Source organism: Centrocercus urophasianus, unplaced genomic scaffold, assembly GCF_019232065.1.
Source record: "Centrocercus urophasianus isolate 14NV4802_14NV808 unplaced genomic scaffold, USGS_Curo_1.0 seq_20, whole genome shotgun sequence".
Taxonomy (NCBI): domain Eukaryota; kingdom Metazoa; phylum Chordata; class Aves; order Galliformes; family Phasianidae; genus Centrocercus; species Centrocercus urophasianus.
In genome coordinates, this window is record NW_024884756.1 from 20450291 (window position 1) to 20474488 (window position 24198).

Here is a 24198-nt window from a genome sequence, read left to right on the forward strand (position 1 = left end):
ACATTAATTGTAAAGTCAGTTCTTGGACTGGCTAGCTATGATTTCTCAATAAACAGTTCATCTCAAAATTGATGAAATTTATACACAGAACATCAGGAACAGGTGTTCACAATTATATTTTGCTTCTAGAAACACTCTTATGTTTTCCTGTGCAATTAAAGTTACATCAGCCATATGAAATGAATCTGAATTATTTCACGCTGTCTATACGTAGGGTGCTTTTGCACACGTAAGAGCTATGAAGCTGCTTGCTCTTGAAAGTGAAGTGCTTTGTTTTGGCACTAGTAATTTTCAGCATAATGTTGCTGTAAGCTTTCCAAGAGTAAGACGCCAGCTTTTATTATTTGAATCTCTATGTCATTTTTTTCCTCATATTATTTGATATAAGAAGTAACAAAGATGTTGATTTTTTCCTACATCTATCAATGGATTTTCTTCTGGATGAAATAGTTTGAGGTAGCAAATTTGATTACGTGCAGAAAAAACACATTCTAAAGAGCTCTTTAGTGTAGACAAACTGACTGCAAGTGTAAACCAGAAAAATTCAAATGAGCAAGAGACTACATATGAAATAAATACATAGCTATTCTACAAGCAATATCATTTCTTAGTATCTTCTGATCAGAACTTGATACTTTCAAGGAAGGAATGTTCCAGTCAAGCAGAACTCATTGAGTTTACTGTGGGAATAACTGTGGACTTAAGCGACTTCTGGCGTACCTGTAGTATATTGAGTTATACCAACCTATGACAGAAGATCAGAGCTAATAATACGCAGTAGACCTCTCTGCAGCCCCACAAGTTAGTTATTTCTGCATGGAGATACATCAGAAATGGACACTGGCTTTCTTGTCAAGTTTGCCTCAGGAATGAGAAGTGAAAGAAAAATAACTGCAAGCATAGTTACTCCTTGAAATCTGGTAGTTTAACTGAAACAAACTGCACAGGTGGAGTTTGTTCTCCCAAGTGTGGTACAACTTCTTCCACGGTGGTTCCACCGTGTTCACCAGCCAAACCACTAAAGGTGACTGAAGAAATCCAGGACTGGGAAAACCAGTCAGCAACAGACTGAGGTTAAAGTAGAATTAAAATACACTCGGGAAAACTAGCAGTAGAAATAAAGGAGGAAACAGACAAATGGTGGCGACCCCATGCCATTATATTAGTGTTTCTTAGCTGCTCACTTTGTTCACAGACAGTAAAGGACTTGGAAGACGAGGATGGATGGTCAGCAATGACTTCTCATTAGCCCACTTGGACTGAGACCCTCAAGCAGAAGAAATAAGCTTGCCAGCTTCCTAGCAAAAAAAGACTCAGTGCACATGCTGCTAATGGTAGCCTATACTGGAAGACCAGCTTTCTAAGTTCCAGCTGTTTGAAATCAAGATAACAAGTCCCTTACTCCTCCACACCAGAGGCCAGCACTCCCCAGACTCACTGCTGAAAAGCATCCCAGCTTCCTTGTTCTGGCACAGGACCTCACCCTTCTCTGCCTTCTACTTTGGTATACACGCACGCTTCTCCTGCTTGATCTCTCTCTCTCTTTCACACACACACACACACACACACACACACACGTGTACACTCTCCTTCTATGTATGTACTTACATTATGGATTCATGGGTTGTCACACACATTCCAGAAATATGCTTTACTTGTGGTATTATTGCAGTGCATAAATAAACTGTACATGCAAATACATAGCTATCATTAATATTCCTTCATACCCTTCATCCTGCTCTTCATTAACTTATTACCATGCTATTGCTCAAAGGAAACAAAGGCCACAGTCTGATCTGCTTAGCACAGAGATGCACAAGTAAATGCAAAGAAATTCTGATTATTATCCATGGATTTTAAACAAATACTGCCTGACTTCAACAATAAGAGTTCAGCCTTCAAGACACTAAGAAATCCTCAGCAAAGAATAAGGAATGAAGCAATTTTATTTAAAGAATATGCTACTGCTGTATTGGAAGAAGCCATATAAAGCTGAAGTCCTCTTCATTTCAGATTATTAAAAATTATTTAACAAGAAATCAGAATACGCAGAAGCTTTTCTCAGCCTGATTACAGAAGATTTCAGTAACTCCTTGCTTAGGTTTCAGTAAGTGCTAATAAAGCTTGCCATCACTGTGAGGAAAACAGCCTCGTACTAGAATACTACAAGGTACAGTCCTACTTATGTCAAGCAGTAATAGGGTGATCGCTTATTTTGAAGTATTAAACAAGAGAATTTAATGAATGTTGATCAACTTCAGTTTACGGCAGACAGATGTTATCAAACTATCTAATGAAAATGCAAATTTGCTTGATAATGACAATATTATTGCTGTAATAGGATCTATGAATTGATATTTGATATGCTTTTCTGAATGTCTGAATTGAGAATCTAGAACTACATAAAATAACTGTTGTACATATTATGTAACTTAAAAATCATTTGATACTTGTTCTAAGTAGGAAATTATCACTAAACAGTTGTCTGTGGTAGCATCTTACTGGGATTCTTTATGCCCCCACATTGTCCCATTTTTATTAATAATCTGTGGAAAACATATATTCACCTAATTTCTTACAATGTTTCCAAATAAAGGAAAGTCTGTGAAGTGATAAATAAAGGTAAAAGCAGATCATTGATATATGCATTATACAGAGAGTAAGCACAGTCAACTATGTGCTTCAGTGCCACTGATGAAAGTCTGTTCATCTACATAGAAGAAAATATATGGTCAGGAATTTCATACGTCTAAATACGACGAAGATTTTAAGGCAGTATTTCTAAAAAAGAAGCAATCATAGCAGATATGCAGCTAAACATGAATTGTTTATGAGTAAACACTGTGGCTATTATAAGAAGGAATAAGGTTCAATGGCATAAAATATAGCTGAAGTTTATATTGCTTTGACATTGGAGCTTGTACTATTGGAATCCAACACTGCTGTACATGTTCATTAAAAAATAAAAAAATAAAAATCAGATGTTTCAGAAAAGACATAGGAGAAAGACTGAAAAGTTTCAAAAACATTAATGTTAAGATTAAAAATGCTGATGGTAAAGCTATGTTGTTAACTCATTTAGCCCACAATTGAGTCCAGAGTCCTGATCACCCATGCTGAATTTCACTTGACTCATTTTATGTCTAGTTGGGATTAATCCATTTCTTTTTCTTTTGGAAAGAACATATTCTTGGAGGCAGCATTTTAGATAATCTGATGTTCTTGAGTTTCACTACTACTGACTTATAAGGAAGAATACCCTCTAGATACTCTTAGGACAAATGCAGAAAAAGTGTAAGTATATATGGAGTTAAACGATATGAGTCAGAGGCAAGGGAAGGCCCGTAGTACAGAATCACCAACTTGCCTTGAGATATTCGCTCAAGTTTTAGTCTGGGCACTGTTACCAATGCAGTAGAGGTAAGATTCTGAACTTATCAGAGAGAAGGTTGAAAGAGCATATTTTCTCAAATCTACAGTTATCTTGTGGGGAAAAGTACTTTGGAAAACGTAGAGTTCTTCAGTCTCATAAAAAAATATGATAAGACCCAACAGCTGAAAACAGAATTAAGAAAAATTCAGAGTAGACATAAGGTTTGTACCTTTAACAGTGTGGGTAATCAGGCATTGTGAATTAGAAAGCTAGGACTGTACTGAAGTTTTTATGTCCACTCAGTGGTTAAGATCACATCTTTCTCTGGAAGATACTGTCAGTTCAACCATAAATGTAAGATCAGAAGATAAAAATTCAGGGAAATTCTGTGTTTTGTGTGGAAAACACAATATATAACTACAGTATCCTTTTTTTTTGCATTAAAATTTGCATACTTGTGAAGGGCAGAAATATGAAATATTTGTGGATAGTAAGAAATTCTATGTTGTGTGTACCCTTTCCCCTCTGGCCTTCAGCTAGCTGGGACTCTATCTGCTATATGCAAGCCAAATGATGCCATAGTAGTGAATAGCTGATTTGTTCAGGAACTGGAAGATTGTACCGCCAGCTCAGCCCCTCTTCCCTAAGCAACTGCAGAAGGTTTAAAACAGGATAAAGTCATCTGTTGCATTCAGGGTCATCAGTATGACAGAAAATAATCAAGAATGAAAAATCATGAGCTTAGAGTGGAGAGAACTAGGAATGTACTCAGACCTGTATGTGGTGATGCTACACTTCAAAGCAATATTTTAACCCATGACTCTGAAATGTCTATCTGCTCGATTCTCTGCTTTCCCAAGCACTGAAATGCCAGTTCAGTAGATGACCTTAACCATCCATTCCTTTTCCTTCATGACCAAACTCAAAATGATATTTCCACAAATGTCATATTCTTTACACCACTTTCCTTTTTTTTTTTTTTTTTTTTAAACCAGATTTTTCAAATCTCTCAGACACCTGGAATTCCAGAGCAAGAACCAAATCTTTGTTCTCCACAATGGCAATAAACTATCAGAATTGAGGATTAGATATAGATAGCAAGATATAGTTTGCAGCAGCCACATATAATGACACATATCATGGAGAAAGGAATCAGTTAGCCTTTACTGCTTCTATAAGAAAATAAAATTTAACCCTTGACACAGAGATTAATAATTATCTCACATTTAAAGCTCTTTCCTTTAGTTATTTCCAAGAAATGCTCAGAACTTGAGTCTGTGCATACTTGTTGCCACTTAAACTTTTATAGACAGTTGTAGAACTTTTGAAAAGGAAAAGTTCATCTTCCCTGAACCTGCACATTGCCTAACAATGCCCATAATCATTTGCTCATTTCATCAATTTCTACATTTATTAGAGTTATAACACATATTAGAGAGAGCTAGCATTTTTTGCATGGTTACCAGACCTTCTCTAATGTCAGAATGAAGTTGAGTGTGCAAAGATTTCAAAGATTAGGATCACTGCATGGATAGCACGAGTCCTATTTATGTCTAAAGATATCATAGCACCTGAGATCAGAAGAGGTATTTAGACCAGTAGGTCACAATTTCAGTATGAAAAAGGATGATGCTTTCTGTGAGGGATCCTAAAGCCAAATAAACTGGACAGTACACTGTGCTGCCAAGTCTCCCAAGCTTCTTATATGGGAGACAACTGTGGCCATGGAACATCTCCGTTCCACTAGAATTGGCTTTAAAAAAAATAGCGTATTCCATGGTTCTGTGCACCTAAAGGTGTATGCAGATAAATTGAAGGAATAATATTCATGAACACAATTAAATATTGTTAGAGCCCCTACTAAGTTTCAAACATTATACTAAAAAAAATTCCTTCTCAAAATCCCATATCAATCACATGTTTCCTCGTGAGATGACAAAGGATGGAAAACTACATTATGTCACAGTTCCTGAAAAATGTCTTCTGGAGCAGCAATCCTCCAGCAGCAGCAGCAGCAGCTGAAGTAGGTGCTCTGCACATCAGCCCCACTCCTCTCAGCACTGCCTTCCTGAGGGCTGCAGCCTCATGTTGCCCTTTGGACAGCCATGAGCACTGCTGCTGCCAACAATGGCCTCATTCTCTGTGACAGGAAGACCACTTATACACCAAAATGGTAACTGTCTGTACAGCATCCTCTGTGGCAACTACATGAATGCCAGCCTTGTCTTATGCTCTGGTTTTCGTATAATATCTGCTTTTATTGTCACCTTAGCCATATATACAACTTCGAAATGTAACATTCTCTGCCTCCAGCTTCAGCTGGAAACCAAGCCATGACTTACACCTTAAAGTGCTCAGGAGAGATGAGCAGTTGATGATGCATATAAATTTGTCTATCTCACATGTCTGTTTAACCACAGAGAGTTCCCAAGACACTGAGATGTGCAAAGAGCAGGACAAATGGTATACTGTGAAAGTATGAACCTTCCAGTTACACCTGTATTTTGTGTGCACCCTCTGCTCAGTTCTCCACAGTAGTTAAACTAAGTCCTTCATCAAAAAGAAAAGCATCCCTTGCAATTAAAAGACTTAAACAGAGCACAGGGAAGATGTGTGGGAAACAAAAGCACTTCTGGAAGAAAAGACCACAACTTCCATGAGTAAAATACAAATAACCCTTAAACTTCAAAACAAGAGCGAGCAAAACAACGTTGATTCCCGTGAATGTATCAAGAAAGGAGTGGGTCTGGTTTCAGTGTCAGAAAAAGATGAGGGAACTGTGAACTACAACAGGATGAGCACCCAAAAAATAGACACAATGTGGAGAAGAGTAACATAAAGTAGCCTCAGTTTGAGAGTTTTAAAACATAGTTTTTCTCATGTTAATGAAAACTGATGTATCAAAACATCAAGACAGCAAATTCCACCCTGGAAAAATCTTTCCATAGTTGCTCACAGATGTCTACTTTTTGATTTTTGGTTCTCCCACTTTTTCCCAAATAAGAGGCCCAGTATTGGACAATATCCTGGTACACACCAGTGCATATTAAGAAAAGCACAGGCTGACTTCAGATTTTTCTTGTTTACAATTTCAGGCTGAATTCTGCCCTCCAGTCCTGACTCCAATGGGAGTAACACTTGTGTAATTGAATACGAAATGCAACCCTCAGGGTTTGGTCTAACCGGTAACAGAACTACTTTGTGTGTTTAATTCATTTTTAGGTTAGGCTTTTTTTTTTTTTTTTTTTTTTTTTTTTTTCCCAAATTGGGACATAGGTTCTGCTCTCATATTAAGAATGAAGATTATAAAAGTGTAGACAATTATCTTATGTTTCAGTACAATCATACTTCTATGCATACATGCATATGTAACATGGGGAGATAAAGAAGGAAAAAAGTCTGGAAGAATTTATTTTTAGAAAAGATAATATTAAACACAGGTTGTTGTTGTTGAAAAAGTCTTCAAATCAAGTGCAGTGTCTTCTTGTTTATTGATGAAAATACTACAGAGCTCACCTATAACATTGTTCTATTGTAATGAGAAGGGCCAAAAGCAAACTCTCAGTTTCACTGAGAGGGGGAGCAGGCCTTGCTGCTTTGGATGTTACTGCACAGTACATTTGCAGAGTTGAACAGAGAATGGCCAGTTTTGTAGACATTTACCTGCCTTTAATTTTTTGTGCTGTGAAATGTGACAATAACATTTAAGGTGGAATGAAAAAAAAAGATTAGTAGATTAGTATGGTCATAAAAGAGCTGAAAGCCATCAAAAAATAAAACTAAAAACAAACAAACAAACAAACAAAGAAAACCCACCAAAAAAAACCCAAACCTTTCCACCCTGTCCAACATATTTGGGTTTTTAACTCTCTAAAAATTAGAAGGCTCTTAGACCAGCACCGCTATGCAACGGCAGGGAATGGGGAATTGTGGAAAACAGAAGTGTAGAATGTTAGCATACTGGGACAGGAAGAAATTGCTAAGGTGAGAAGCTATTCACCCATGCTGTCTTAAGAGGCTGTGCACAAAATCAAACAGTAATGGTGCTCTGGTTCAAAGCTGGCACAGAGGCAAAGAAACAAAATGTGATTACCGTGACATAGATTTTCAAAATGGCCCTGCAAATGATCCTAGTAACTCCAGTCCTGCAAGTTCATTTTTGTATCAGATTAAATATATTGAGACCATAGGAAAAAGAAAAAAAAGAAAATATAAGAAGAGGGTCAAGCAGTCATGTTCTAAAATCTTTAATAGTTGTTAGATCACATCAATGTATGTGTGGATAACAGTCAGTTGATACAGTGTGACTGGATTTTCAACAGACTTTCAACAAAATCCCTCACCAAAGGCTCTTAGAGAAACAAAAACTTGAAGATTAGTCATGGGCTAAAGGGAAGGTATTCCTTGGGATTAGCAACTGGTGAAAAGGAAGGAAACAAAGGGCAACAGTAAGTGGTCAGTTTCACAGAGAAGGATGATTACTAGCAGAACCCTCTGGAGATTTGCGCTGGGATTGTGCTGTTCAACATATTCATAAATTATCTGGAAAAATGTTCAGCAGTGAAATAGCAAAGTTTATAAGTGAGGAGGATGATTCAGGAGTAAATTGATATATAAAGTGTAGCAGAAAGGTCTTCCAAATGACTTAATAAAGCAGCAGATGCAATGGAAGATAAATACCTAGAAGAAAGCAGCCTTAAGAGCATCTGCAAAAAGAGAGGTTCTAACTCATCTTTGGAGAGAGGTCTGAGAGGGTTGTGAGTCTTTTGGAAGGGCCAGCACATTGTCAGCCAAAAGGCAAAGTGAAAGTTTGGAGTTGTCATAAGAACAGAAGATAGAAAATATTATGCTGTTGCGTAAGTCGGTGGTACATCTATATTCTGAGTACAATGTGCAGTTGTGGTGAGCAAAACAGCCTAGCGTAAAAGCTTCCATCCTACCACAGATGTCCCATAGAGAGCCTGAGCAGCACAGCTAGTGTGATATCCTCAGGACAAACCAGAACTCCTAGTCACATGGGAAGTAACTGTCAAGTGTGCATTCATTCAATCCAGTGTGCATTCATTCAATCCAGTGTTTCTGGAAGGAGTCAGCCCTACAGCGCATATATGGTACAGGGAGTTAGTGTTAGCATAGCAGTGTTCTGCCTACTACTGCCCAGGAAACCCATGCTAGGGAGTCTACAATCATCTTGGAGCATCTCCTTGCATCTCCCTATGCATTCACGGCATCCATAAGGCTTCATGGCAGGAAGGTCTAAAAAGCAGCTAATTAGGGCTCCCTGACAGCTGTGTTGCTGAGGTAGGTTTCAGGAAAAGGCTTTTTTGCAGCAGATGTACAACAGTTGTACAGAATCCACACATACCTGTGCATATCCACCTACATGTCATTACATGCATGTTGATATCCCATACGTGGCTGACAGGGGTTACATATTAGATAGATATACAGCTGCCCGACTGTGAAAAGCACACCATGTGTAGTAAATCATTTTACTAAGTCAGATTAAAGGTGCTATTATTCATGGCAATGTAATACTATCTATAATTTCCGTGTTAAACTTGACATTATAAATCCTTTAATCTGAGTATTTAAAAGCTGTTCTATGGCTCATTTTTCAAACGGCATTCCAGTTAACACATTTACTGCTAATGAACTACTAACATGTTCTCTCTTTCTTAGATAAACACTGTTGACCAACATTATTATTTGCTCGTCAAATAATTATTTTTTTGGCTTTTTAATTTAATTGCTTCAATAAAAATACACACCAATAATGCATTTTTAATTACACTTCCCAGGTGACCTATGCAAAAAGAGGTTTTATAATGAAGCCACAATAATTAGCCTGTCACAGTCCAGTTTGGGGCTATTGTGCAGTTGTCCTTTCTGTGGTTCACCTTAGCCTGACTGGAATTCTAAAAACCTTGTATATTATCTCCCATAACACTTAGAAAGGTATTAAAAATGTGTGCAATACTGGCAGAAGCAGGCTTTCTAATTATTGTAAACTATTTCCAGTGTGACGTGGCAGATTCCCTTGAGAACAGAAACAACAGCCCACTCCAGGATTTGTAATAGGCCCTAGAGCCTAAGTAGTTGTAGACAGAGCTGTTTCCCTCAGGATAGATAATTGGTTTACATAGCAGCTCAACAACTGAACTAAATACATTTTTTTTCTATTGTCACTTCCCTGTTAAATATACATAACTATTTGGGGGTATTAAGTACAACCTGACTCGCTATGTAATAGCAGAATAATTTGCATGAGCAAAATGGAATACCTAGAATGCTAATAACTGTTATCACCCTACATTTTCATGCATAAATGATAAAATATTATTAAGGCCAAATTCTGTAGTCCTTAATCAAGCACAGCTTTCACTGAAGCCACTGGGAGATTTGCTCAATTAAATACTGCAAAACATATCTCTTGGTTTGTTGAAAGTAAGATATCATCATTAAGATATTCCACCTAATGTTCTTATTGGTCAGCTTATTAAACTAGACTGTATTAATGTTTTGTACAGGTATAACCAACGTTGTAGGGTGCTGATCTTTTATCATCGGTTTATAAACCACTTTTATGAAATTTTCAATTACTGAAATTAATGATTAAAACCAGTACACAAATATATTTACTGTCACAGACCATAACATGATTCTAGAAACTAAACATTCTGACTCAGAGTTACTACAAACATGAGAGAGTCTTGATTTTAAAAACAAATATTAGTTTGTTTATAAATCTAGCAGCAGCACGGACAAAAATATTATAAAAGCACACACTAAGACCCAGCAATAGTAGCAGTTCCTTTAACAGACAATGCCTTAGTATTTCATGTAAATAAGAAAACAATTGAATAAAACTTATTCGCTCACAACTTTGCAAGGAACGTAACAATATCTGAGGCCACAAGGACTGAGTACTTCAGAAATACGGGCTGCTCAGAAATCACAAGATTTCACCCTAATCCTCATGTCTAAATATGATACCCAGCTGTGCAAATTATCTAGAGGTTTCATGTCTTTTATACTAAATTTGGTTGTACTGGAGCTGAGGAAGCAGCACCCAGATAACATCTCATCCAACCGTTCCTATTCATCAATTATTTCCACCAAGAATCCTGCGTGCATGAAAAACAAGTATGGTATCCATTGCTTGGTATCTTCTGTAGACAAGCACAAATATTGTATACATTTGTGGTGCTCACCATTCATTACCAACTCAAAATTCACATGGAAGCTACAGCTTCTAAAGTGTTGACTGAGCCACTCTTTGAGTCTGATATTAAGATGTTGGTGAATATTATCTGTCCCCCAAAGGAAAAACTTCAGAAAAAGTAACAGTAGGAAATCAATTCATAAGAGTAACCAAAATGTGAAGTTTTCAAGTCTTTGTAGAAAATACCTAGGGATATTGCATCTCATAACCGGTATAGGTCAGGACCTGCACTCCATGACCATTGCCATTGATTCCAATGTGCAGAGCCAATGTCTCTAATTCTATGAAACACTCAAATCCCTCTGAAATGCCGCTAAAGCACAGCAAAACCAAGTATGGACCTAGCTTTAAATTTACACTTAAATTGAAAGCAAGTGGATCTAAGTGTGCATTTGCCTGATACCAAGAAGATTCTGGGCCTAAAACAGAGCTCTGTATTGTGCTGGAAGAGGCAGCACTGACTTCCTCTCAAAGCTGAGGTTGGTGTAGTCCATTCCAGAGATACAACTATCAACTCCGAGTATTTTGAGATACCGTAATTATTATTAAAACAAATCTAAATGTAAAACTAGTATGTCTAACATGCTTAAATATGACATGGCACATGCTATGACTATAGTAATACTAAATTTCTTAGAGGAGCAGAAAGGATGAGGGAAAAAAAAAATCAGTTATGTGAGTTGTCAAATATAACCTTTTGGCATTCTAATAAACTGTTGCTTAGATAGAAATATCAAGCTATTACTAATGGCTATTAATGTGTACATGCTTCATGTAATTTTATAGTATCTTATTTTAATATCTGTAATTTTAATGAATTGCAATTTGGGAAAGAAACAATTTTCATTTACTTTATATAACATAATTATGGACCAAATTAACCCCACACTAGTCTTAATTACATTTAGTTTCATTTGGCTGATCAAGCAATTAATGTGCCACTGTATTTTGGAAGTAAAAACCAAGTTGTTACGGTCTGTCTTCAAAAAACATGTACTCATCTCAAGTGTAGTCACTGTGTAATACTGTCCTTTGGAATTTTTTTTTTTTTTTTTTTTTTGGTTTACTGTACATCTGTATGTTGCAGCACAAAAATGTGAGTATAATGAGGCCCTTCTGCACCTGGGGTCCTGTTATACTATGCTGCTTAATAATCTTCCCTTCATGCCACCCTTTATCTGCTGCTCTCAGACTGTACTCATGCTTTTCTTTTTTAATTGGGAACTAATTTTAATTTTGCCATTAGAGATGATAAAAAAGCCCATGTACAAACTTGTACTTCCTGAAGCCTCTGTACTGTCACTCAGCTTTTTTTTTTTTAAAAAAAAAAAAAAGTGTTGAACCAGCTCTTTTTGCTCTTCTGGCTAAAGAATAGCAGGAGAAGAATATTTTTAAAAGACGAGAAAACCTACAAAATATTGAGCTGCATACTGATGTTCATATTTGAGTTTTCCTCAGCACTCTAGTGGAATCAATTCCTGCACGATGACAGCATGAAAACAGTGGAACGGCTTTAGGATCTGCTCCATTAGCATTTAGTACTATCTATCAGTGTGTCTAATCCTTCCCAACTAATTGAGAGAGAAGACAGCCCTTCACAATATAGGTATGTTGTGAATCTAATTACAGTAGTACAAGGTTATTTAAGCACAGTTCATAAGCAGGGGCATTCTTACAATAACATAGGCATTGTATTGTCTGTTTACAAACGATTTGGGGATCTTTTTAGAAATTATGGGATTCATGTCATAGCAATCTTCACGTTATTTTAAAAATTTGAAAAAGCAATGACTTTTCTCATGACCTTCACATTTCTCAGTGGAAAACAGCAGCAGTTAATAAACCAGTGTTTTATTAGTGCTGCTATTTTTAGAGATAATTTGTGTAATCTGCTTTCTTAAGTGTAATTCTCAGTAACTTTCTTCCATTTAGGGGACACATGAAGCCCCAATCTACACAGCACTACACCATTTTCCTTGAGAGTATGTGGTGCTTCCACCAAGAACCAAGGAAAATCCAGGCCTTAATGAACTCTTCAGCTACTTCAGTCAATCTAATGCCTTTTTTTTTTTTTTTTTTTTTTTTACTGAAAGAATTCAAATTCATCTTTTGTTTTTTTGTTGTTGTTGTTTTGTTTTAAACTGTCTTTAACAGCAATTCTGAGAGAGGAATGGCTTTACACTTTTCTTCTCTCCAGATAATGCTGAAAGCTAAATTTCTCTCCCTGAAGAACATTAGTTAAACATTAGTCAGACTTTGCAGGGTTCTTTACATGTCTAAAATGACCTTTCATTTTCAACTGGTTTGGATGACAATCATCAAGCATATCATACTATATTCATATCAAAATCTAAAAGATTTTTTTTCTACTCTTAGTAGAAGAAAAGTCAGCTTTTCTTCTTTTTCGTCCTGTGTGTCCACTGCAAATTCTCCATTTTTCAGTTGTAAAGGATCAATGAAGTCTGGGAGGGAGAAATGTGAGAGCATCTGTAGTCATATATTCAATCAATATTTCCAATACTGGACCTAGTCTATCAGCTGCCATCTGCACCCAACAGAGTTACCAAAACTGTTCACAAGTAGAATGGCTGTGGGTCACCTCCAGTCTATGCTGCACACATCACACCTTGCGGCAGTCTATCCTTCCCATGCAAATAATCCAGCAAGGGTCACTCCACTGGAGCTAGCTACTGGAGTTCAAAGGCTGCTGTGGACAATGCTTAGCAAACAGTAAAGTAAATTTGGCAGAAAGTCACTTATAACTTCTCGACTGCAGGAGAAACCAATCTTAGATATATGCTCTATCAATTGGATGACACAGTATGTTTTTGAGAATCAGGGGTCATGGTGAAGTACATCTGCCTGCACACTGATTTGGAGGAGATTATGTGGAGTATGTGAATTAGGGTGGAAAAGTCTGGCCCTGAAGGAATGGCCTAATCAATTGGGATAAAGTCAATAGGAATTTTGCTGTTGATTTCACTTGTACGGGAATTTTACTCCCTCATGATGCTTCATGAAAGAACACAGTTAGAAACAGATGTTAAAGATGGAATTGATTATACTGGTTTTCCCCCAAATTCTCTCAAGTAATTTTTCTAAACCAAAAGAAGCCAGCATTTCTAATTACTGTTATGCACTGCATTTAAGGGAAATTTATATGGCAAACCACAGGTACATTGAGGCCTACGCATACTCATTATCAAAGTATAACGAATTGCAATTACTTTCTGTTTTCACTGTGCAGGAAAAAATATACTGACTGTTGTGATGGGGCATCCCTTTTCATCCTTAATGTAAAAAGCCAAACCACTGTCCCACACCACTTACTGAAACAATCACCACATTGACTGCTGATTTGAAAATGCACGGAATTTTTAGCTGAATTTTAGTCGCAGTTGCTTGCAGGTTAGAAACCTTCAGTAAATGCAGTAGTTTTATTTTCACAGCACTGTTCCTTAGTTTTAAACTTGCAACTGCAGTGAAGCCCAGGGCTTGCTCTTCCTGCCAAAACTGTCCAGCATGCAGAACATTTTCAACTGAGCAGAGAGGCAAGTGAAGTGTAGCACATACAGCCCAGCCAAGAGTGAAAGCAGGGTTATGTTCCATGTGTTCTCCTGACTGTGCTTCTGCTGTCGTCCTACAGTATGTGAAGCAAAAGTTGAAACTGCTCAAACTTGTCATAAAGCACCCATGTTTCTTTGTCAGAGATAGTTGTAGCAATTGACAAAGCCACTGTCTCCCTCTGGCCCAGCCACCAAACAGTCTGAGGAGTAGTGACAGAATGGCCACACCACTGTTACAGAGAGCTGCCAGAGAAACAACACTTAGGGGTTGATTGATTCCTCTGTGTCCTACCAAAAAGGAAGTAATTAATACAGGGAAAAAAAAAAAAGAAAATAAAAGAGAAAGAAAATAGTAACGTCATTCTGAAAACTACTACTAACGTGCTCTAAAAAAAGATTGCACAATAGGGCTACATTTTCAAAAAACCAACACCTAAAACTTTTCTAAGGAAAAAAGGAAAAAGTATGTTCATAACTGTTAGTGAAAGCTGAATAGCAGAATCTTGAATACTTCCTCTTATTTTTAAGATTTTATTCTAACACAGCTTGCTACTTTTTATTTCAGAGGAAACTAAAGGGAATCGTAAATAATACTAAACTAAGACTGGTAAAATGATGATGATGTACGTTACATCCTACATTATCCTTGACTTTTCAAATTCTAATTTTAGTTTACACATTATACATCATCCATTTGTTCATTAGTTTGCATAAGTCAGTCATTCAGCCCAAATTCTCCAGTCAGTTGTTGGTGGAAATTAGCTAACGTTCTACTCTATTTCACACTCAAAGCACTTCCATTATGGCTGGATAATGGTTGTACCATCAATAAAGAGTATGAATCCAGTTATGTGGGGACCTCGGCTTAACCTTTCCATATGCTATTGATATTTATAGAGCTTCTGACATAATCAATTAGCCTGAAAGCTGGCATTCATGGAAAGTAAACCCATAGAAGGGAACCACTGCATCTGCATTTTCATTAAGCTTTCAGATAAATATGTAGAAAATAAAGATAAATACAGACCATATGTAATGTACTTTTTAATACTCAAATTTTCTAATGATATTCCAGATCAGGATTAAATTTATTTAGCAGTATCTTGATTGCTCCATTTGGTAGCTGGTTTTCATGACTGTTTACTCTTCAGGCAGATATCTAGAAACATCATGAAAGCAAAATGAGATTAGCTGACTCTCATATCACACTCCACCCAAGCAAGTATTGAATTTAAACCCAGGTTTTGTACGGTGGCAACTTGTCTTCCTTAACCAGAAAAGGATCACCCTCCGTATATGTTTCAGGGTAACACAGACACAGCCTGTTTTTCTCTAGAGATAACCTAGAGCAGGGGGTGGAATAAGTGAAGTGGAGTGTTTGGCTTATTATGGTTCATGGGAATTTGTATTTGCCTCCCATTGATGTAAGTAAACTTTTGTTTTGTTGGAAAATCTACTCTTTTAAATACCTGATTTTTGTTATTCCCTTGAGTGATGGCTCATAACATTATTCATGGTATTTAAGCCTTTTTCCAGAATAAAGATTTAGTCATAATAGAAACATTTCCATCTTGATAGAACAAGCTCTATCTAGTCATTAATTAAAATATTACTACAGAAGATTAGTTGCTCTGGCCTATATGTTCCACTCTATTAATGCAAGTCAAAACAAAGACATTTCTGAAGAGATGAGTGGGAGAGCTGCACAGAGAAGCAGTAGGTCCACAGCATTGTCTCTGCCAAACCTATCGGACTGGTTCTGTGCATGACAGGAGTGACCCCCATACCTGGCTGAGGTAGCAATGAAACAAGTCACATAAATTGCACCTCCAAATAATAGGTATTCCCCTTGATTTTGAGATGAAGACTGTGGGAAGTTGGAACAAAAGGGAAATGGAATGTAGAGAGACTGCAGTAACAGATCACAGGACAACATCTATCATATCATCTGTCACCTTTTGGATTTAATTTTTGGAGTTAGCTCTAGTAAACACTAGGGTTGCCAGTCACTGTCATACACACTATTCTGTTACACTTGAACCCAAGTCACGTGAATTACTTAGGGAGACTCAGGAAGACAGAGGGAAATTCTCTTCACAAAACTCAGATAGACTTCAAAGAGGACAGATTTTCACTCAGTCAAAGGATGTTATGTCCTTCATGATATCTTTACATATGCATAAATACAGACTAAAGAAAATGGAACAGATTAAACATTAGGAAGAGTACTTCCTCAAAGCCTGGATATTTTGTACACAATGTTGGGTGCAAGTGGACTGTTTGCAATCACAACTACACCAGTTGCAAGTACACATTGCATGATATTCTGGTGCAATGAGTGACATTAATTAATTAGAGAGATTCCTACTACATTTAAATAGAAGGGTTGGAAAATGTAATAGATAGAGGGCTTCCTAACTCATATTATAGGACAGGGTGGTGTAATCTTAGTCTAGAAGCTTGATAGGTTTTGTTTCAAATCACATCCTCCGCACTTAGTGCAACTCTAGCCTTTTATTAAAATGGGAAAATATATTGTTTATAAAGGCTGCTCTCAACAAATAGTAACCAAAGCAAGGTGCAAAGAATGTATTGCTTCCATAATCAGAGATACATTGTAAAATAGAATAAAGTGATAAATACGAAGTATAATTGTTTGTTGTTGCTATCTATCTGTGCCTGATGGCAAAGAAGTCCAAATGAATTACAAAGAAATTTTTAATAAAAGGACAAAAAGAAATAATGAGCTCCATAACCTGAAAGAACTTGGAATTAAAAATGTCCCCTGAAACTAAAGTCCCTTCAAAATCTCCACACTTTTTCTCTGGTCTTGTTTTTTTTATTATTATTATTTTTTTTTTTTTTCATTGCTCTTACTTAAAAGCCTCCAGAGAAATTGTCCTATTCCCTGCTCAATAACAGCCAAACCATTGTTTTAGGGAGGATATTTTTAATGCTGTGTATTTTACATTAATTTTTTTTGTGTGTGTGAGGGTTTTGCTTTTTCCCTTTTCTTGGACATTTCATCCATACACCACAGAAAACGTGAACATAAGCAGCTGCAATATGAGATGAACTCTGAACACCAAATAGGTAGGCCCTAGAGGGGAGGAACTGAAATATGAGCTGCTTACTTTTGGAGCCCTTTAAACCCTCCAATCTGTTTTAAATTATTTTGGTGCCTCTATTTAAAGGTTAAATTTTTGTTGTTGTTGTGAGCCATAGTTTAGTAATACAAAACCTGGGCAACATCAGCATAGAGTCAATTCACAGATTACACACCCAGGGTCTTTCCTGATCCTGCCTAAAGTGAAGCAGCATGTTTATACTTAGCAACACATTTTGACATGAATGAACTTTTCACGTCTCTGCTCATAAAATAAACACGTACATTCAGCAGGAAAAAAAATCATCTCACTCAACAATCCTGCTTACATATGTTATTTACAGACCATATGTCAGAATCTAAATATGGTTATGGATATGCACAAATTATAGATGTAGAACACTCACTGCAGAACTGTGCATTAAACATCAAACCCTTTATATAACTTTAATTAAATCCCTCCTTTGTGCTAAGTCTTTAGCACATTAGATTTCACTTTTAAAAAAAAAAAAAAAAAAATGCACAAACTCATTTTCCCCTCCAACCCTTGCAAGTGAAATCACGGCATGTAAAGATTTATTTTTTTTTTTTTTTAAATGTTTTGCTTTTCCTTCCACAGTATTTTATTTCAGGGCAGTCAATTTGAGCACTGGGGCTTACATGTCAGCATGAACATAGTTTTGATGGCTGCTTTTTGCCATTGCCACTTTTAGTTCAGCTCTACTAAGTGCCAATGGGTAATTCCAAAAGGCCAAGGCATTTTCAATAAATTAGCATCAAGACACAGAGTCTTTGTATAGCATTTAGGTGAAACTTGATTCAAAATGCATATTTGAAGATTTTTGACAAAGCTTTCTTTGTTGTTTTTTTTTTATGCAAATAGAAAAAGCCTTGAAATCTCTTGAATTTATACAATCAAAGATGACCACCATGAATGTGTCTGGAAGCATTACCAAATGACAGAAATACCAGAGATGGCTGTAGTACAAGGATTAAAATAGGCATTTTCAGAAAACATGCTTTCTAAAAAACACCGCTTTTTGACAATTCATTAACTTTACGTATTTCTAATCAAACTCATTTTGAAGAAAGATATTTGATGCAATACACATCAAATAGTGCTGTTGGTTGGGGACTCAGACTTCTACAACATAACATTTTAAAGGTTTATACTTCTCTCACTGGGCAAAATTAACTCTCTGTAATTCTCTCATTAATTAACTCTAAGTATCTTTTTAAGACAATAGTTTGATTTCAAAGATGTTAAGAAAGCAGCATGGCATACACTCCTTCCACTGCAGCAACAAAATGTGTGGATCTTTTTATTGAAATTGGGAACAGAATGCCTTGCACTTTGTTCTGCTGGTCTGCTTTCTTTCAGTAACTACAGGCAGCAAAACTGAGGGTTTACTGCAAAGGTATTTTGGTAGTACAGGTCCACTTCTCTAAATAGCACTCAAAAATATGCTATAAACAAAAGTTAAGAAACAGTGTTTGGTACTTCAGATTAATACCACGGTACACTATGCCACAGGAATCAAAAACATTATCTAAAAAGAATAGTAGCTACTTTATCTGACATTCTGGACATCAAGTTTTTTATTTTTATCTTATGTTAATATAAGCAATAGAAATGGAAACATAGGTCAAAGAGAATTGATTTTAATACATTTCTTAGGAATAGTTTGGAAAAAAAAAAAAAAAAAAAAGTATTCTGTGTGTAGTCTCTTTTTTGCCTGTCATACGCCTCTGCTGAAACAGCTAGGACCCTCAAGCTTTGCCTCCCACCAGTCTCCTCTCCTTGCTAGGTGGCAGTGGACTCTGCACCAAGTCACGATGTCTGTTCACAGGGCACATCTCATTTTTTTTCAGTAATACCCCTCAGGCAGAATAATATCAACGTGGTAAAATCTCCCACAAAGTCTTGGAAGTACTACCAAGAAGGAGTAAGTGGATGCTAAGCAAGGGTGAGGGAGAGGAATCCTTAGCAAGCACAAGTTTTCAAGTTAAAAATGAGAAATCTGATACAGTTCACAAAAACCTCTACATTGCTCAGCTCACTTCCAGGATATTTTCCAAAACTATGTTCCTCATAATGCTTCTACCAAAATACCTGTTTTCTTACTTTACTTTTAGCATGAAACACTCCCTGTCACAGAACTGGTGAGTCTTCATGAAAGCCACAAATAATTATTTTCTATAAAATACTTCAAAGTGAATATTTTTGTGCACATTATTCCCTAAAATCTGTTTTATGGTCTATTAAAATTGACTGAGACAATGGGCTATTGATTCTTGCAGGATCTATAGCTTACATTAAGCTCTGCAAAAGATGGTAAACTGGCGAAACATTTCGTGGTTGAGCCAAATCTGTAGGCTAGCATAGCTTATTCACTGGCTGATTCTGATAGGTAGAGGGTATCACCCAAGAACAGTCTACTGCAGTCTTCCACAACAAAAAGGTTGCAAAAGAGAATGTTTTCCTTAAATCTTAAAATAAAAATATTATCAATTAAAAAAAAAAAAAATCAAACTTATTTGTGCACATTCTAGGAAAAAAAAATGTTTACCAGTCCTAGTTATAATACTTAATATACTGGGAAATCCTGACTGTACCAACTTCCAGTTGTTTGCTCCATTACTCGTGGTGAGAGACAGTTGGCAGAAATTGGATTTTTTTCCCTTGGCTTTGCAAGGCTGTGGCATAAGCTCAAAAATCCAGAGCAGCTAGGGAAAATTCCCCTTCATTTCAGTGCTGCACTGCAACAGTGCCTTTTAAATATATTTCTTATATTTTACCACAATTATGTCTTTACTTAAAATACCCATTTAAACCATTGCAAGGTTGTCACTGAATTGTTGGTAATGCGTGATTACATTATGTTGTCTTTTGCCAGGACACTTGAAATGAGGCATTATCCTTGGAGATTTTCTTGGCTGAAAATGTGAGTAATTAAAAATGTAAAAAAATATTATCCATTACATATGCCACAATAATAAATACTTCTGTATAATGCAAGTTAATGACTCCTTAGGGACCCAGCGTAATCCTTCTACAACGCGTTTCATAGGTATACAAACAAACAGTTAAGCATTTAATATTTTAATATGCATATTGTATTTATACAATACAGTTCTCAGTTGCAAAAAAGCCCCACATCCCTGTCAGAGTAAGTGCAGAGTAATATAGTGTAAGAGAGGCAAAGAAGGATGGAAACCCCAAGGCACTTAGATCTTAGAACACTTTGGTGCTCAAGACAGTCTCTCGATCTCTTTTTCAAATGGGTGCTGGGTAGGGAAAACTGAACACAGAGCACTTATTTGGCTTTCTTTCCAGTACAGGAGTTATTCTGCCTCTGGGGGATATTTTTCTCCTGACCATGCCCCAGGCACTACCCTGGCTGTGCAGCACAACCCAGCCAGACAGCACGGAGGAGGATACATCTGCCTGCCTATGTGGAAAGGGAACTAGGATTCAGCAACAATTCTGAGATTTATTTATTTTTTTTTAAATCTTACTCTCAAAAAGAAAATGTAAACTAAATCAGAGGAAGAACATTTTGAAAGGCCTTAAGGGGTGATTAATTAGGCACATTTTATTGAAATGAAATGACATTTCATACCAAATTGCCTCTGGCCATGTGGATCATCCCAGCTCATAACGCCCCTGCTACAAATCTTCATTCCACCAGTGACTCCTTTTCTCCCCTTGATGAAACTACTAAAACTATTTGTTTCTGTTCCTACAACTGTAAAATAAGAGCTACAGGTCTACTTATGCCCCTTTCAAACTCTCTTACCTCTTCTTGGCTTAATTTTCGTGCCTTTCCTTATTCTTAATAGGATCTCTTAGCAAAATCTGACAACTTACCTCTTTAAATTGACACTGAAAACTGCTAAATAGTTTCAGAAACTTTTCAATTATAAATTGCTATTACAGGACAGCGATCCTAGGAATCTGCACAAGGGCACCATTGAGTCATTCTTTCCTCAGGAACTTAAACCTTGCACAGAAGTGCTCTTTAGTCACTTTTAAGTCATATTACCAGTTAGGTCTTATTAGCAAGACTAGGGATTCGAAAGCTCTTCTAGATGACAAAGCTTATAGCAAAAAATCCAGGGATCTGTTCTGGAGAAGAAATAAAGGCTATGGTTTATTTGATGTCTTTTTTTCCTCCCCCTTCATAATTAACAATAAAGACAAATCACCTGGGAACAGGCAAAGGAAAAGTACTTATTACCAAGGCATTCTCAAAAGCCAAGATCTGCTCTCTGACTGCTGAAGCTATACTAGATGTGGACACTTCACCCTCTTCTTACGTCACCCCGAGGACCCTGAGTTAACAGAGAGATGATGGATAAAAACCTCCACCTATTTATCTATTAATATTTTTAGTCAAATCAAAACCAATAACAGCAGAATTTCTAACAAGGAAAACTTTTGATACCGCTACTAAATAAAGTCTTTTCCTCCAAGTTTTGTGTTTCCAAAATGGTGTTACCTACTGCCTTTGGCAAGTATCTTTGTTTTAGATGTTGGGATATATCTACTTTTGTATCACTGTTGAAATATGTTTGATTTCTTGTGGTTCATAGGAAATTCTCATTTATTCTTTTAAACAAAAAGGACTTATTACTGCTTAGGTTTGAAATGTTTTCTATCTGATTACTTGACTTACATTAGCTATTATCTTACCTCAATGCTTCCTTTTCTATCAGAAAAATGTAAAGAAAGCTTTGGTATAGTTGACAATACCACCCATGGTTTCTTTAGTGCTAAATATACATTCCAAAAATCACAAACAATAAAACCAAAGATCAGATAATCCTTATGCTAGTCAGTATTCTACCAGTAACTCATACTTCAAAACATTGGAGTAGAGCCTAGAGCGCGTTCTGCACAGTATGGCAAATGAAATTCCAGCAGACAGTTAATGTACTGCGATCTGAAGTCAGCTACTATCAGACGTTTGCTGCCTCATTTATTTTGATTAATTGCTTCAGTGGGGGGTGGACCAAAGGGGAAGCCCAAAATCCAACGCAGGGAAGACAGAACTGTGCCACACTGTCTTAGCACATGTAAACAAACGACAAGGTTTTGCTGCCTTCATTCCCTGTACAAGGTGAGAAGCTTTGTCATACTGGTGGTGCACACAGACCCGACAGACCTGTGGTGGCATTTGCTTTGCGCAACCAGTACTTGCTTTAGAAAAAAGCTTGAGCTACTGGCACTGTTGATCTGGGATTGTAGGGTCACAGTGCTCCAGAGACAGTGGCAGGGTACAGTTGCAGCAATGCACAGGTATCCACCACAGCTGGAATCACTGATCTCTGTGATTGGGCTTGGGGCAATGATACCACCTGCCAGGCCCACAAGGACAGAGACCTGAGTGGTGACTTCAGCCATAAACTTTATGTTTGGTAGTGTTTACCTTTGCTATTCCCTGTGACAGGTTTCTCTTCTGAACAGTAGCCGATGGCACTTGGCTGGGGAGACCAGGCTACAATGCACTACAGTACCCACTGAGTGACAAATCAAAATGACAGGGCTGTCCTACAAGATTGTGATCTAGAGACTTAAATATTTCTGGTCCAGATAACAAAGGCAGTGCTGCACAGTAATGTGGGAAAAGCCAGTGTGATTTTCTAATGTCTTTAACATGACTGAGTTTGTCATTGTCCCAGCCCTACCACGTTGAATCTTCCCCAGGTGTGGCTGAAAGTGTGGCTTGGGGGGTACTACGCTTCAAAAATAGCTCAGTCAAATGCTCTCTGGTGGAAGCCCTCCCCTGTTTACCTCTGCTAGTCATGGTAATGGCAAGGGTCAAATGAATACAAAGAGGCATCAGGAGCTGAGAAAGTTGTATGATGACTTAACAATGACAACCCATATATTATCTGATGCAATTTTCTCTTTTAATTTCAGTCTGAATAAAGGAGTTCAAAAAATCATGCGTGCGCACACATACAAGGCTGCCCCGATTTTTCAGATTTCTGTTCTCCTATTAAACTAATAAAAGGGGAAAGTGTTGATCTTCTGCTATCAGGGCATCACATTTCTCGGTTTTAAATTCATTGCTCTGTATTTTAAATAAAGGTTTGAAAAATCAATTTGAAGAGCCCTTTTTTCCCAATAGTTCTTCAGTGGATACACATAAATATTTTGTATTCTTAAACATTACACTGATGTACACAAATGGATAATTGCCTCTACAACCTCAGTACCTAAAACTGTCTTTCAAGTGACATTTCGCATGCTCATTTGTGTGTAAGATTACAATGAGGCTTGAAGTATCCAGACTGCATCAAAATCATTCCTGAAATGCTTATGCTTCTGTTTAATTAAGTTGAAGTGAAATTCATGTTATTCAAGCACTGTTAAATCAGGCTGAAGTTAGTGAATCTGAATGACATGCAGTAGCATGCAGCATTTAAACTGGCTAGAATATGTGACATTTTAAGGTGCTTTCTTTCTGTTTGAGAAACAACACTCTACCATAGAAAAATCAAAAGCTGTTTTTCACATTAGTCAAAGGCAGGAAACTCTATGTTGATAAAGGAAACAGAAACTCCTCTTACAGATAAAAACAATTCATGCCTTGCACTAACTTGGAAAGACAAAAAAATCCCAAGCATTCAAGTCATTGAAAGATGTCTCTCAAGTAAAGTAATATCCAACCAGAAGTGCAATCTAAGATATAAATAATGCCCCCCTGCCTTTTCATTTAATTTCAACTGCATAACAATTTCAGTCCATCACTGTACATGTTGAAAGGGATCCCATTATTAAAAATTCAAAATATTCTCAATGCTCTTTTATTCTAAGAGCTCCCAAATGCCTCCAAAGTACAGAAACACACATTTTTAATGAACCAAATGGACTTGTTTTTATAACTGACAGGAGGTGCTGGGAATTGGAATTGAAGGG

The 24198-nt window shown here is 36.9% G+C and overlaps 1 long non-coding RNA gene across 20 annotated transcripts in view; it reads right to left on the reverse strand.

Annotated features, from left to right (window-relative positions):
* LOC122162355 overlaps window positions 1-24198 on the reverse strand; it is a 310769-nt gene that overhangs the window by 73151 nt on the left and 213420 nt on the right. The window lies entirely within an intron of this gene.